This window comes from Dromiciops gliroides, chromosome 4, assembly GCF_019393635.1.
Source record: "Dromiciops gliroides isolate mDroGli1 chromosome 4, mDroGli1.pri, whole genome shotgun sequence".
Lineage (NCBI taxonomy): Eukaryota > Metazoa > Chordata > Mammalia > Microbiotheria > Microbiotheriidae > Dromiciops > Dromiciops gliroides.
Genome location: NC_057864.1, coordinates 16,695,431 through 16,708,153, shown reverse-complemented (window position 1 = coordinate 16,708,153; position 12,723 = coordinate 16,695,431). Strand labels below are relative to the sequence as shown.

Sequence of the window (12,723 nt, the reverse complement as noted above, 5' to 3'; positions counted from 1 at the left end):
TCAGTCGCTGGCCTACTCCATTTATATAAGAACCTACTTGCCCATTAAAACCCTAGAAGAGAATGTGATTAGAATTTCAGTTCTCTTCTCTCTTTTCCAGGACTTTGGGGGCTTTGAATCAATTTGAAATGTCAGGACCGTATAATTGCCGTGGAGTCATAAATGAGGCTTGCTTGGGTCGATTGATTGCCCCATAACAATTAGATTCAGAAAACAGACAGGAATAGCGATGGTGCCCACAAGTATTACTTGGATTTAGTAGTCTATGCCATTGGGCAGAGGCCTCCCAGGACCAATACGGGAAAATGATAGTGATGCTGCTTTCACCTCCAGTTATTGGAGCTGATTAATTAGGAGACAAATTGTATATTTACTTTTGATGATGGTGATAACAGGGAGGCTGATCCAGTGGGTAGAAGCTGGCCTGAGAGTCAAGAAAATAGAGATTCACATCCTAGCTCTGCAACTGTGCTGCTATAACCTTGGTCAGATTACTTAACCTCTGTGTGCCCCCAGGTAATGTTACCAGAATAGGCTGTGGAGGAGATGCTGACCTGCTTCATTCTTAGAATCTGCAGGTCTAGTTTAAAAAAAAAGTAATAATAACAGTAGCAGTAATTGCAACACTCGACACCTGGAAAGACATGATCAGGTGGCTAGAGTTCTATGCCAGAAGTTTGCTCTCTGTTATAAAGTAGACACAAATACGAACCCCCAAAATACCCTTAACAATGAACCAACTTTACTGGAACACCATATGCCCTTGGAAGAGCAGGTGTTCCTGAGAGTGCCAATAGAATCTTATTGTTTAACAATTAGTGAGAAAATTAATATTCCAGTAAGGGGGGGGGCAGCTAGGTGGCACAGTGGATAAAGCACTGCCCTTGCATTCAGGAGGACCTGAGTTCAAATCCAGCCTCAGACACTTGACACTTAACTAGCTGTGTGACCCTGGGCAAGTCACTTAACCCACATTGCCCTGCAAAAAAAAAAAAATTAAAGCAAAAAAAAAATTTTTTTAAATATATATTCCAGTAAGGGGCTAGGCTATATTCCAATGAGGATCTTGAGGTATTAGACTTGGATCACCCAAGTCTTGGTCATACATACATACATACATACATACATATATATATCTATATCTATATCTATATATATCACCTGTCTGACAAGGGAGAATCAGCATTTTCTCAGAGTGAACACAATGAGCAGGAATCCATCATTATCCTAAACTTAGAATTTCTTTTACTGTTCTTTTTTTTTTTTGAATGGAATTTTATTTTCCAAAATATATGTAAAAACAAATTTTAACATCAATTTTTTAAAAAAATTGTTCCAACTTCTCTTCCTCCTCCATTCCCAACCCCCACCCACTAGAACTCAAGCATTTCAAAATAAGTTATACATAGACTGGGGGAGGGGGAAGGGGAGAGATGGTCTGCGGAGAGGTGGTTCACATGAAGGAAACAAGAAAAAAGCTTATGGAGGGGAGGGGAAGAGGGGGAAGGAATTGGGGAGTGAGTGAACCTTAATATCATCAGAATTGACTCAAAGAAGGACTAACATACCTACTCAAGTAGGTATAGTAATAGAGTTTTTACTGTTCTTGATTAGATCTTTAGTCTGGGTAAGTCTTTGAGAGAGATGTCCCACCCTGGTTGATTTTTGGCTGAGGACATAGAAATGATCCTGATTTAATAATTAGTTATTGAAAAACAATACTTTTTCTCAACTTGAAACTACACTAACATTTTTGGAACCCCTGCATAATAAATAAGTGACATTCTATTATTATGTTTGAAGGCTTGCAAAAATGTTTACAGCCATCTTCTCATGCTGTGAGGTCAATATTATAGCTATAATTATTAATAATATTCTTATATAATTATATATTGTATAATTATAATGCATATTATATATAATTATATTCTCTTGCCACCAATCCTCTTCATTTGTGATTTTCCATCATTAAAATACAGGTTCCTTGAGGATTGCCCTGTTTTGTATTTGTATCTCTAACATTTTGGAGAAGGAAATGACAAACCACTCTAGTATCTTTGCTAAGAAAACCCCAAATGGAATCATGGAGAGTGGAACAAGATTGAAACAACTTAATGATAACAATCTCTAACACTTAACATAATGCCTGTTACATAGTCTGCACTTAATAAATACTTTTTTCTTCATCTCTTTATTTCATTCTTTCATACTCATTTTTAGGATGAGAGGAAAATAAAGCCCTTGCATAACTGATCCCTTTTAGAGGTAGAATCTCTCTGTCTCCAAGCCTGTTCTCCCAGTTTTCTCCTTCTCTTATTTACAAATACCCAGAGTGTGAAATTCATCTTATTATTATTAAGAAGGCCACTAAGGAAGACTCAGGAGTATTTACCTTGGTAAGAATACAGCTCAACTATGCAATGAGGAGGCTGGAGAAGCTGATCGCTGAGCCCAGGGGAATGATCAGAACCCTGGACAGCAATTTGTGTCCTAAATTCAGATCCTAGCTCCATACATAAATTCATCATGAGAATCACTTTCTTTCTCTGAACTTCAGTTTCCACACTTGTTAAATGAGGGCTTGAGAATCTCTAATGTCCTTTGTTATTTATGGTTCTATGCGGTGATCCACTGTGGATGCCCATGCAGCCTAATCGAGTGACTTCAGGAGCCCCCTAATACACAGGGAAGAAAACATCCCAAGGTGGCATTGTACAGTTGAAAGAACCCTGCATCAGAGAATTTGGAGTCAAATCTTTTCTGTGCAACTTTGAACAAGTCACTTAAATTTTCTGGGTGTCAGTTTCCTTATTTGCAAAATGAGGTGTGGTAACTTCCAATTGTACTTCCTTCTCTAGATCTGTGATCTGTACCATGTCAATGTTTTGATTTTTTTAAAAAGGCCCTGGTATTTTGTGATTATAAATAATCCTTCTATGAGTATTCTTCTATAGATAGATCACCTCTAAGGTCATTTGTAGAATGGCCTGGATAATTATAGAGCATGAACATGATGGAATATAATTAGGTCATAAGAACTAGTGAACAGTAAAAATGCAAGAAAATATGGGCAGACCTCTGAAAACTCAGATTCTGTCTAGAGTCTTGTGTTCACTTCTAAGTACCATAGTTTAAGAAATGCATTGACAAGCTGGAAAGTGTCCCATGGAGGGTAAACTGGATGGAAAGGGGCCTTGAGTTGATGCCTTCCATATGAGAATTAGTTGATGGATTTGAGAATTTTTAGCCTCAAGAAGAAAACACTCAGGAGGACATGAAAACTTTCTTCAAGTAGTGAAAAGGCTGTCATGTGTTTAAAAAAAAAGATTCTTTGACTTGGTCTCTTTTGGCTCAGACGGCAAAATCTGGAGACGTGGAATTGCAAGGAGTCCAATTTAGGTTTGCTAGAAACTTTCTGACAATTCAAGCTGTCAGAAAGGGGGATGGGAGGCCCTGGGGAGGGAGTGGCTTAGCATCATTCGGGGCTGCTCAGTTATATTGACATATCGAACTCTTTTGTAGGCATGGGTTGAACTGGATAGCCACAGAAATCCCTTCCAACTCCATGATTTTGTGACATGATGTAGAGTACAGAAAACAAAACTAACAAATTTTATCAAATAAACCCTCTATACAACTATATAAAATGTTTATATTAAGCAAAATAAAACCTAGGAATATTATAGGGACTATATAAGGACCCAAACAGAAACAGTAGCCGTGATCATAATATTGGACTCTATTGTTATCTACTCAGCATGGTATAATGTATATACAGAGCTGAATTCAGAGTCTGGAAATTTGGTTTCAAGTCCCATCTTTAAAACATTCTTCCCGGGGCAGCTAGGTGGTGCAGTGGATAGAGTACCAGCCCTGGATTCAAACGGACCTGAGTTCAAATGTGGCCTCAGATACTTGACACTTCCTAGCTGTGTGACCCTGAGCAAGTCACTTAACCCCAATTGCCTTACCAAAAAACCAAAAACAAACAAAAAAACTCATTCTGCCCACTTCATTCTTGTTGCAAGATAATTTTCTTGTTTGTCCTATTAATTAAGGATTCATTTCTCTTTGCCAGCTTCTCTCTTAAAATCCAGATTGCCCTGTGTAGTGTTAAAGTCATCAATCCTTTTTCCCTTTAGTATGATTTACTTCATTCAAATATCTAGTGCTAAATGGGAATTTTGATTGGATGAGGAAGAGGGAGAAGTGCGGAGCACTTTGGGAGAGCTTCGGATTATGTATTGGTATTCAGAGATTGAATGGGAATGATAAAGTATGGCAGGAAATATAGGAAGAATATGAAAGAGATGTGGAGAAAGAGCTGAGAGAACAGTAGAATTTATCTTTGTCATGGCAGTTTTCTCCAAGTCTCTCAATGGCAGCTACTCAGGTGTTGGTTAAAACCTTACTTGCTGTGAGATGTACCCTGTTTGATCTAAACCAATGGGGCCCAAAGTTGGGGCCTGTAGTATAACAAAAATTGGTAGGTGATAAATTGGGATTTGAGACCATGGGTCAAAACCAGTGCACCATGAAATAGACAATCATGATGCTTACTTCTCATACAACTACATTCTCCCATGACCCATTTTCCTACTCTATGTCCTCCCACAGCTGTGCAAGCATTCTGTGCGCATCAGGTCCATAGGGCAGTTCTAACCTAACCACAACCCAATTACCCACAACAGTAAATGTGGATACCACTGAGAAAAGTCTATCCACTTCCTCCCAGCCACACGTGTACTCCATACTTTCCTCCCTTTCCCCTTCTATGTGGATGCTTTAGATGTTGGAGAAGGAGCTCTTAGAGAACCCAGGATCTTCATTTTTCTTTCTTCCTGTAGTGCTACCAGATGGAAGAATTTTCCTCTCGTCACTTAATTTTTCACTGTCTCAATTTCTCCTGTGAGGTGGGGGTCAGGAATCATAATGATAACAATTTTACTTTTTTTTTATTTTTTGGTGAGGCAATTGGGGTTAAGTGACTTGCCCAAGGTCACACAGAACAATTTTACATTGCACAGAGTGGAATTTTAGTGAAAGAATGTAGAATCATGAATCGGTGTTTCAGTTTCTACCAATTAATTATGCAAATTTATACTTATGAGATTGACTGTCTGATCCTCAATTTTCTTAACTATACAATGTGCTCAATACTACTAGACCTTTTTCCATCCCATAGGAGTGGTATAAAAATTCTGAAAAAAAAAAAATGAGTGTGAAAGATTTTCAAGGATTTTTTTTTTTTTGGTGGTGGTGGTGGTGGTGGTAGAAAATATAAAAAATTTCCCAATGATTTTTAGTGCTTTATATGTACAGGTTCTCAACAATGGATGAAAAGTTAACAAAACATATCAATAACAAGATGCCACACCTCTACTTTAATTGTAAAGAGATTCTATTTTTGCATGAATAGGTGCTGACTGGGAAAAAAACAAAAACAAATACTATGTTTGTATGAGACTCCTGTTTTTAGAAGGTGTCTTTTTTTAATACCTTTTCCTACCACAGTAATTTCCCATTATATCCTCTCTCCACTGAACCCTGACTTGAACGAAAGAAAACAACATTAAACAAATTCAACTGCTATAGCAGCCCCATCTTACAACATATTCCACTTTCTAGGTCCATGGTCCACTCCCCACACGTCTAAGCCAAAGGTATATTTCTTTATTGGGTCATTACCATTAGAATGGCATTGCCTTTCAAAGGTTCTGTTTTTAGTTGGCTTACTTACGCTCAAAAACTTCTTCTAGATATAAATTAGCACAATGCTATTGACGTATCAGGAACTATTATTGAGATTGTTTCTGGATAAGTCCGAGCTCTATAGGAAAGATAGATTTGGACAAAGAAACATGGATGATTGTGCATCCTGGTTCTATCCCATATTAGCCATGTGGCCTTTTGTAGCTTCTCTTGGTCTCCATTTCCTAATCTGTCAAGTAACAACGATAGTAATCTCTTGTATGTCTATGGTACTTTAAGGTTTACATAGCACTTATTGAGCTTTTTGAGGCTGGTACAATAGATTATTATTTCTGTTTTTCAGGTGAGAAAACACACCGAGAGAGGTTATTGTCTTGCCCAAAGTCATATATTATAGGAAGTGTCTGAGGCGGGATTTTAATTTGAGGGTATGCCTGAACTCATGATAAAACTTCCTGATGGACGTGTATTTTCTCCTCCTCCTCCTCCTTTCTTCTTATCATCTATCTGTCTGTCTGTCTGTCTATATCTATCTATCTATCTATCTATCTATCTATCTATCTATCTATCTATCTATCTATCATCTTGGACATGGCTAATGTGAGAATATTGTCTTACCACTCCATAGTGGGCTTGATTTTTAAAGCAACATAAATTTTCAGAGATTGTTGGAGAATAAATTCTGAATGAAGCTGTTTATGTTGCCAGGATTCCCACTGAATTATAAAATAACTTCTCCTTTTCTAGAAAAGGGGCAGGAAAATGAACATATCACATTTCTCCCCTGTGGTATTCCTAATCCACAAGAGATTGGTTGCTTTGACTACATTTTAATTTTTGTATAATTAAAACTTCCAGCCCCAGCTCAATTTAATTAACTTGACTTGCTATCCGATAAGTTTGCTGCATAGCTGTAATTGGACTGCTGTTTACCATAAATCTTCATTTATGTGGGGTCCGGGAATGGAAAATTGAGAACAGTTTAAATTTGAACTGTTTCACAAATCCATATTTTAAAAAAAACCAAACAAACCAAACTTTGCTTTCAATGAAGGAAATTTTACTAAAGATTTTTAAAGTAAATTTAAAGCCTGTCCATGTAATTAAAGAAAATACATTTTTTTCCCTGCTATGAATGATTGATAAATCATTCCTACTTCCTTTGGTGCTTCCTTGGATTCTTAATCTCATCAATGGGCACATTCCTATAGGATGACAGATGGCATCTCATCTAACTAAACCTTCTCAGCCTGTGGGATTCAATTCCCCTTCCTCCTCATGTTCTCTATAAAGAATCTCCAGGGCAGCTAGGTGGCACAGTGGATAGAGTACCAGCCCTGGAGTCAGGAGGACCTGAGTTCAAATCTGGCCTCAGACACTTAACACTTACTAGCTGTGTGACCCTGGGCAAGTCACTTAACCCCAATTGCCTTGCCAAAAAAAAGTATCTCCTAGAATGCCCTCTGGTTTACATTCATTCATCAAACCTGTATTAAGCCCCTCTTCTGTGTCAGGATCAGCATTGGCCACTGGGAATACAAAAACAGAGACAAGGTATATCCTGCTCCCAAGGACGTTCTATTCTGCCGTACCTAGTACATGTGTCCAGATGAGTAGGGACAATGCAATGTGAGGAGTGAGGACATTCTAACATGGGCTCCTCCACAAAGAGTCCACATTAATTATTACCTCCCTACCACAGATTCTCACATCTACTTATCCAGCCCTAAGCTCTCTAAAGTGTCATAGTACATCTCCAACAGCTTATTAGATATCTTGAACTGGGTATGATGTAGACCTCCGAAACTCAACATGTCCGCAGTTGTACAAATTATCTTTTCCCCAAAACCTGTTCCCCTTCCAAACTTTTCCATTACCATCAACAACCACCACCTTCCCAGTCACTCAGGCTTGGAACCTGGCTGTTGTCTTCCACTCCTTATTCTCTCCCACCCTCCTTCCCCATATCCAATCTGGTGCCAGGACCTGTCAGTTTTACCTTCATACCATCTCTACCACATGGATTCTTCTCTCCTCTGACACTGCCGTCAGGATGGTGCAGGATGCCATCACCTCATGTCTGTAGTTCATCTCCCTGCCATGTGTTGCTCTCTGTGACTAAGCTGTCAACATGATCTTCAAAAAGCACAGGGCTGACCTGTCATCCTCCTACTCAACAAAGTCTGATGGGTCCCTCTCACCACCAGGATCAAATATAAAATCATCTGACGTTCAGAGTCCTTAGGATTGTGCCCTCCACACCTTTCCAGTATTCTTGTGTCTTCCCCACCACTCCAGACAGTCTGTGGTCCAGCGACACTGGCCTCCTTCCCTGTATGAGACAGTCCATCTCCTCTCTGGGCCTCTTCCCTAGCTGTTCCCCATTCCCATGTCTCACTTCCTGGTTTCCCTGGCATCTTTCAGGTCCCTGGTCAAATACTGCCCTCTCCAGGAAGCCTTTCCCCCCACCTCTCTCTTCCTTCCAGAGCCTCCCCTTTGTTGATTGTTTCCAGTTTGTCCTGTATATAGCTTGTTTCTACATCATGGTGCTCCTGCTGTGTGCTCCTTGCCCCAGTGCTTAGGACAATGCCTGGCAAGTAGTAGGTGCTTAATAAATGTTCATTGGTTCACTGACTGACATCGATATAAACTGAGACCTGGAAAAAGAAGGGATCTCTAGGAGAGACCAACCTTCATTCTAGCCATGGTGAAAGGTAAAGATACAGGTGGGATTTGAGAATGCAAGATCCCAGACCAGTGAGTGGCAGGATTTGCTACCTTCTGCATGGACAGACCATGCAGAAAGGGGAATCAGTGAGGAGTAAGTCTATATTACAAGGGGTGGGAGCTAGATTCTAGGGGCCTTTACATTCTGCGTTGTCAAATTTGTATGTTGTCCCAAAGGTGACAGGGAGATTAACATGATTAGACATTCTTTTTAGGAAGATTACTTTGGCCTCCTTTGGGAGTGTTCGTTGGATCAGGAGAGACTGAAAATAGGAAGACCAATGAGGAGGCTATTGAAATAATCCCCCTGAGAGGTGATATGTGCCAGGATTAGGGTAGAGGCTTCTAAGGTCAAGAGAAAGGGACTCGAGGTATGGTGAGAGGAAAAAAGAGTATAGGATGTCTCCAAGGTCCTGAATCTTGCAATCTGGGAGGGTGCCCTGAGTTGCATCAGGTCAACACCTGGACCGAGGTCAGCAAGTCTTGGGTTCATTTTCAGCTTTAGATACTTACTAGCTGTGTGTCACTTGTCAGGTCACTTAAATACTCTGTTCTCTTAATATAATGAAGGGGTTAAACTTGACAGCTTCCAAGGGCCTTTCCAGCTCAAAATCTATGATCCTGGGGTGGTTGGGAGGATGAGGACATGGTCAACATAATTAGTTTCATTTCAGCCAGGATGAATGTGATCTGTACAACATAAGGATGGAGATATTCAGTAGGCAGTTGGTGATACCAGACTGAATCTCAGAAGAGAGATGAGGGCAGGGTATGTCGATTTGGGAATTATCTGCACAGAAAAGATCATTGAACCCATGGGACCTAATGAGAGCCCTGGAAGATGACCACACATGAAGAATGATTCTGCAAAGGCAGCTGGATTACTAAAATAGATTGGAGTGGGGTGGAGAGCTTTTCCCCAGAGCAGGAGAGAAAAGTACAAGATGGGGGTGTTCAACAATGTTAGACGCAGCGAAGAGGTATCAATGTTGAGAAATGGGCATTGCTCACTAGTGGGCACTGGTTTCAGTCCCAAATCTAAGGTCAACCAGCTTTATTTAAGTGCCTACCATGTTCTAGGCACTGGTTAGGAAATGGAAGCAACAAATATAGGCAGATTTTATCCCAGCATTTGGTGGAGGACAGAAAGAGAAATATTAGACTAATTTATAAGGGATGGTGGCAGGGTCAACTGAAATGTTTTTTAAGGATGGGAAAGACCTTACCGTGTTTCTAGGTGACACAGTGAAGTCTGATGGATAAAAGGTGACTGAAGTTTCAGGAGAAATCAAGGATTTTTGGAAGTTGTAGAGGAAACAGGAGGGGATGGGCTGGCGGTACAAGAAGAGGAGTTGGCCTTGGCAAAGAGAAGGCTGCCTACCTATTTTCCCAAGCCTCGAGAAATAGAGGGTCTGGAAGGGACAATGTGGAGACTTGGGAGAGGACAGAGCTTTCATTGCTTCTCCTGAGGCAGGCTCTTGTATGGAATGCAGACCCATACATACACATCTTGCTTGCCTCAAACGCTTGCTGTTTCACTGTTGCCCAATCTTTCTGCTGCTTACAGCCCCCAGCAGTGTCCTAAGTTCTGCTAGCTTGGCTCACCTTGCAGGTGGATTGGTAGCCTGACCATTTCATCAGTCTTTTGCTCTGTTTTTGGTCAGCTCTGTGACTACTGACCTTTCATAATCCCCCTATGGGTTCCTACTTCCATTTCCTTCTTCCCTTTTTCTTTTTGCTTTGAATTGTAATTCTTCCTCCACCCATCAGTCTTGCTTTTTAGGGCCCGGGGCCTCATGGGAAATGTGTTCCCTAATCAGATTGGGCAGTTTGCACAGAACACTTGAAAATGGAGGCTTCTCCTCATCTCACCCCAGTAGAATTATTTTATATTAACTGAAACAGGAGGAGATGATTCACAGATCTGGGCTGTCGATTTGTAAGGCCAAACCAGATGGCTTTGCATCATGGGGCCTGGGTCTTCATTCCCTGGCTTAGTTTGTTTTGCTTGATTGAGGTTTCCCATTTTTGTCACACGATCGCCTCCATTTCATGGCCCACTCCCTTTTACCCCACTCTGAGCTCTGTGATTATTCCATAGGCCCTGGCATATTTGCTGATGGCAGCTGCTTTCCCACTAAACACCAGAGTAGTTGGCATTGAAAAAACCATCCAATGTAAGCAGGCTGCTTAGCTTTCTATTGCTGGCTCCTCTGAGTGTTAAAAAGCAGCAGTTTAGAGCACATAACTTTAAATTGACTGTTATGTAAATTAAAACTAATGATCTGCTGAAGTGAGCTGAGCTTTCATTGTCTGAGATGAAATGTTTGGGGGGCTTCTCTGGAGAAGAACACCAACTTATTATGCTTATCCCATCACACTCAAATTCAGGCAAAGGGGGAAATAGCCAGTTGCTCAGCATCTTCCCTGGCCCAAGACCCTTTCTTTGCAAAACAGAAGACAACTTAGAAATTGAGATGCTTTTGAAAGATGGAGTCTAATTTGGGAAGAGCCTACCTACCTCCTGAGGTTAATTTAATCCAGGAGTTTTTCATCTTTTCCTATGTTCTGGACCCTTTGACATTCTGGTGAAGCCATGACATCTTCTTAGCATCACATTGTGAAATGCATTAAATAAAATACAGAGAATTACACATACACAGTGTTGATGGTATTATCCGTCTGGTACAGGGAAAAGCAGGATCACTCACATTTAGTATCAGAAATGAGATTCAAATGCATGATGTAGTTGACAGAGTGTTTGAATTGGGTTCAGCAAGACTTGGGTTCAAATCTAGCCTCAGACTTTCAGAGACTGTGTAACCGATCCATCCTCCATGCAGCTGCTAAATTGATTTTTCCAAAATGGTTGTTCTAAAAAAACCAAAAACCAAATAAACAAACCCCAGTAGTTCCTTATTATCTCCAAAATTAGACATAAACTCCCCTGTTTAGCATTTATGTTTCTGGGATCCTTCCAAGTCTAACCCTTCCCAAAGCCCTCTTAATTCCAATGTTTTCCCTCTCTTACTGATCTATTCATCCTACATTGGTTTACATGTTGTCTCCCTAGTTAAATTGCAAACTCCTTGAGGGCAAGGTCTGTCTTTTGTATCTGTTTATATCCTTAGCAATTAGCGCTGTGCCTGGCACAAAGTAGATGCTGAATAAATATTTATAAATTCCCACTTCTGGAAGATGCCTTTCCAGATCCCTCCTATTGTTATTGCCTTTCCTCCTGCTGATTAGCTCCCATTTGTACTGTATATGGATTATTAGTACATAGATTTTTTGGTTTTGCCTGCTGTCTCCCCCATTAGCATGGCTGGGTGGCAAAAGTGGATAGAGCACTGGGTCTGGAGTCAGGAAGACTTCTTCAGCTATTTAAGTTGCTCTTTCTTTTTTGTTGAGGCAATTGGGGTTAAGTGACTTGCCCAGGGTCACACAGCTAGTAAGTGTTAAGTGTCTGAGGTCAGATTTGAATTCAGGTCCTCCTGACTCCAGGGTCAGTGCTCTATCCACTACACCACCTAGCTGCCTCTCTTTATTTCTTTAAAGAATGTTTTATAATTGATTCTATAAAAGTCTTTTTTCTGCTTTGGGAGGTTGACCCCTAGTTATTTTATGCATTTTGTAGTTATTTGGCTTTGAATTTTCCTTTCTTTTATTTCTTGCTGTGTTTCATTATTATGTCGAAATACTATTGATTTTGCTGAGGATTAATTTTGTAGCTCATGACTTTCCTGAGGCTAATAACTGACTCAGTACCTTTGCTGAATTTCCAAGTAAACATGGAATCATTGTTGTTGGGAATTACTGACCAAGAGCAGAGAACAGAGGTCTTTTGTATAGACCCTTCTCAGGGGCAATGGCCAAGTTGAGGTCTGTAATTTTATCATTGTCTGGAATTCCCAGTGTGGAAGCTCCCTCCATTGATGTACATCTGCAGATTACTTTCAGTTTAAAGTCTCTGGGGACTGCCTTGGTCATTCAAGCCTTATATCACCTACAGTCACAGGAATAATACATGTCAAAGGAAGGATTTAAACCTAAGTGTTCCTGTCTCTAACGCCATCCTTCAATTAAAGACAAAAACAAAACAACAACATTGGGACATTCATTTCCTAGTATACAGTTCAATTACATTTTAGTTTTGTATTACTACAAAAAGTTTTTGAGTTTGGTATAGGGGTCACTATATTGATCTTAAGACCTGAAATCCAAAAAAACCAAAAACCTATAGGAGATCAGTGGAATGTAGCATCATAAAAGTTAAGTAAATAC

At 40.1% G+C, this 12,723-nt stretch overlaps 1 protein-coding gene across 2 annotated transcripts in view; it reads left to right on the top strand.

The window, feature by feature from the left end:
• The window catches only part of PATJ (PATJ crumbs cell polarity complex component), a 320,690-nt gene that overhangs the window by 212,187 nt on the left and 95,780 nt on the right, over positions 1–12,723 (top strand). The window lies entirely within an intron of this gene.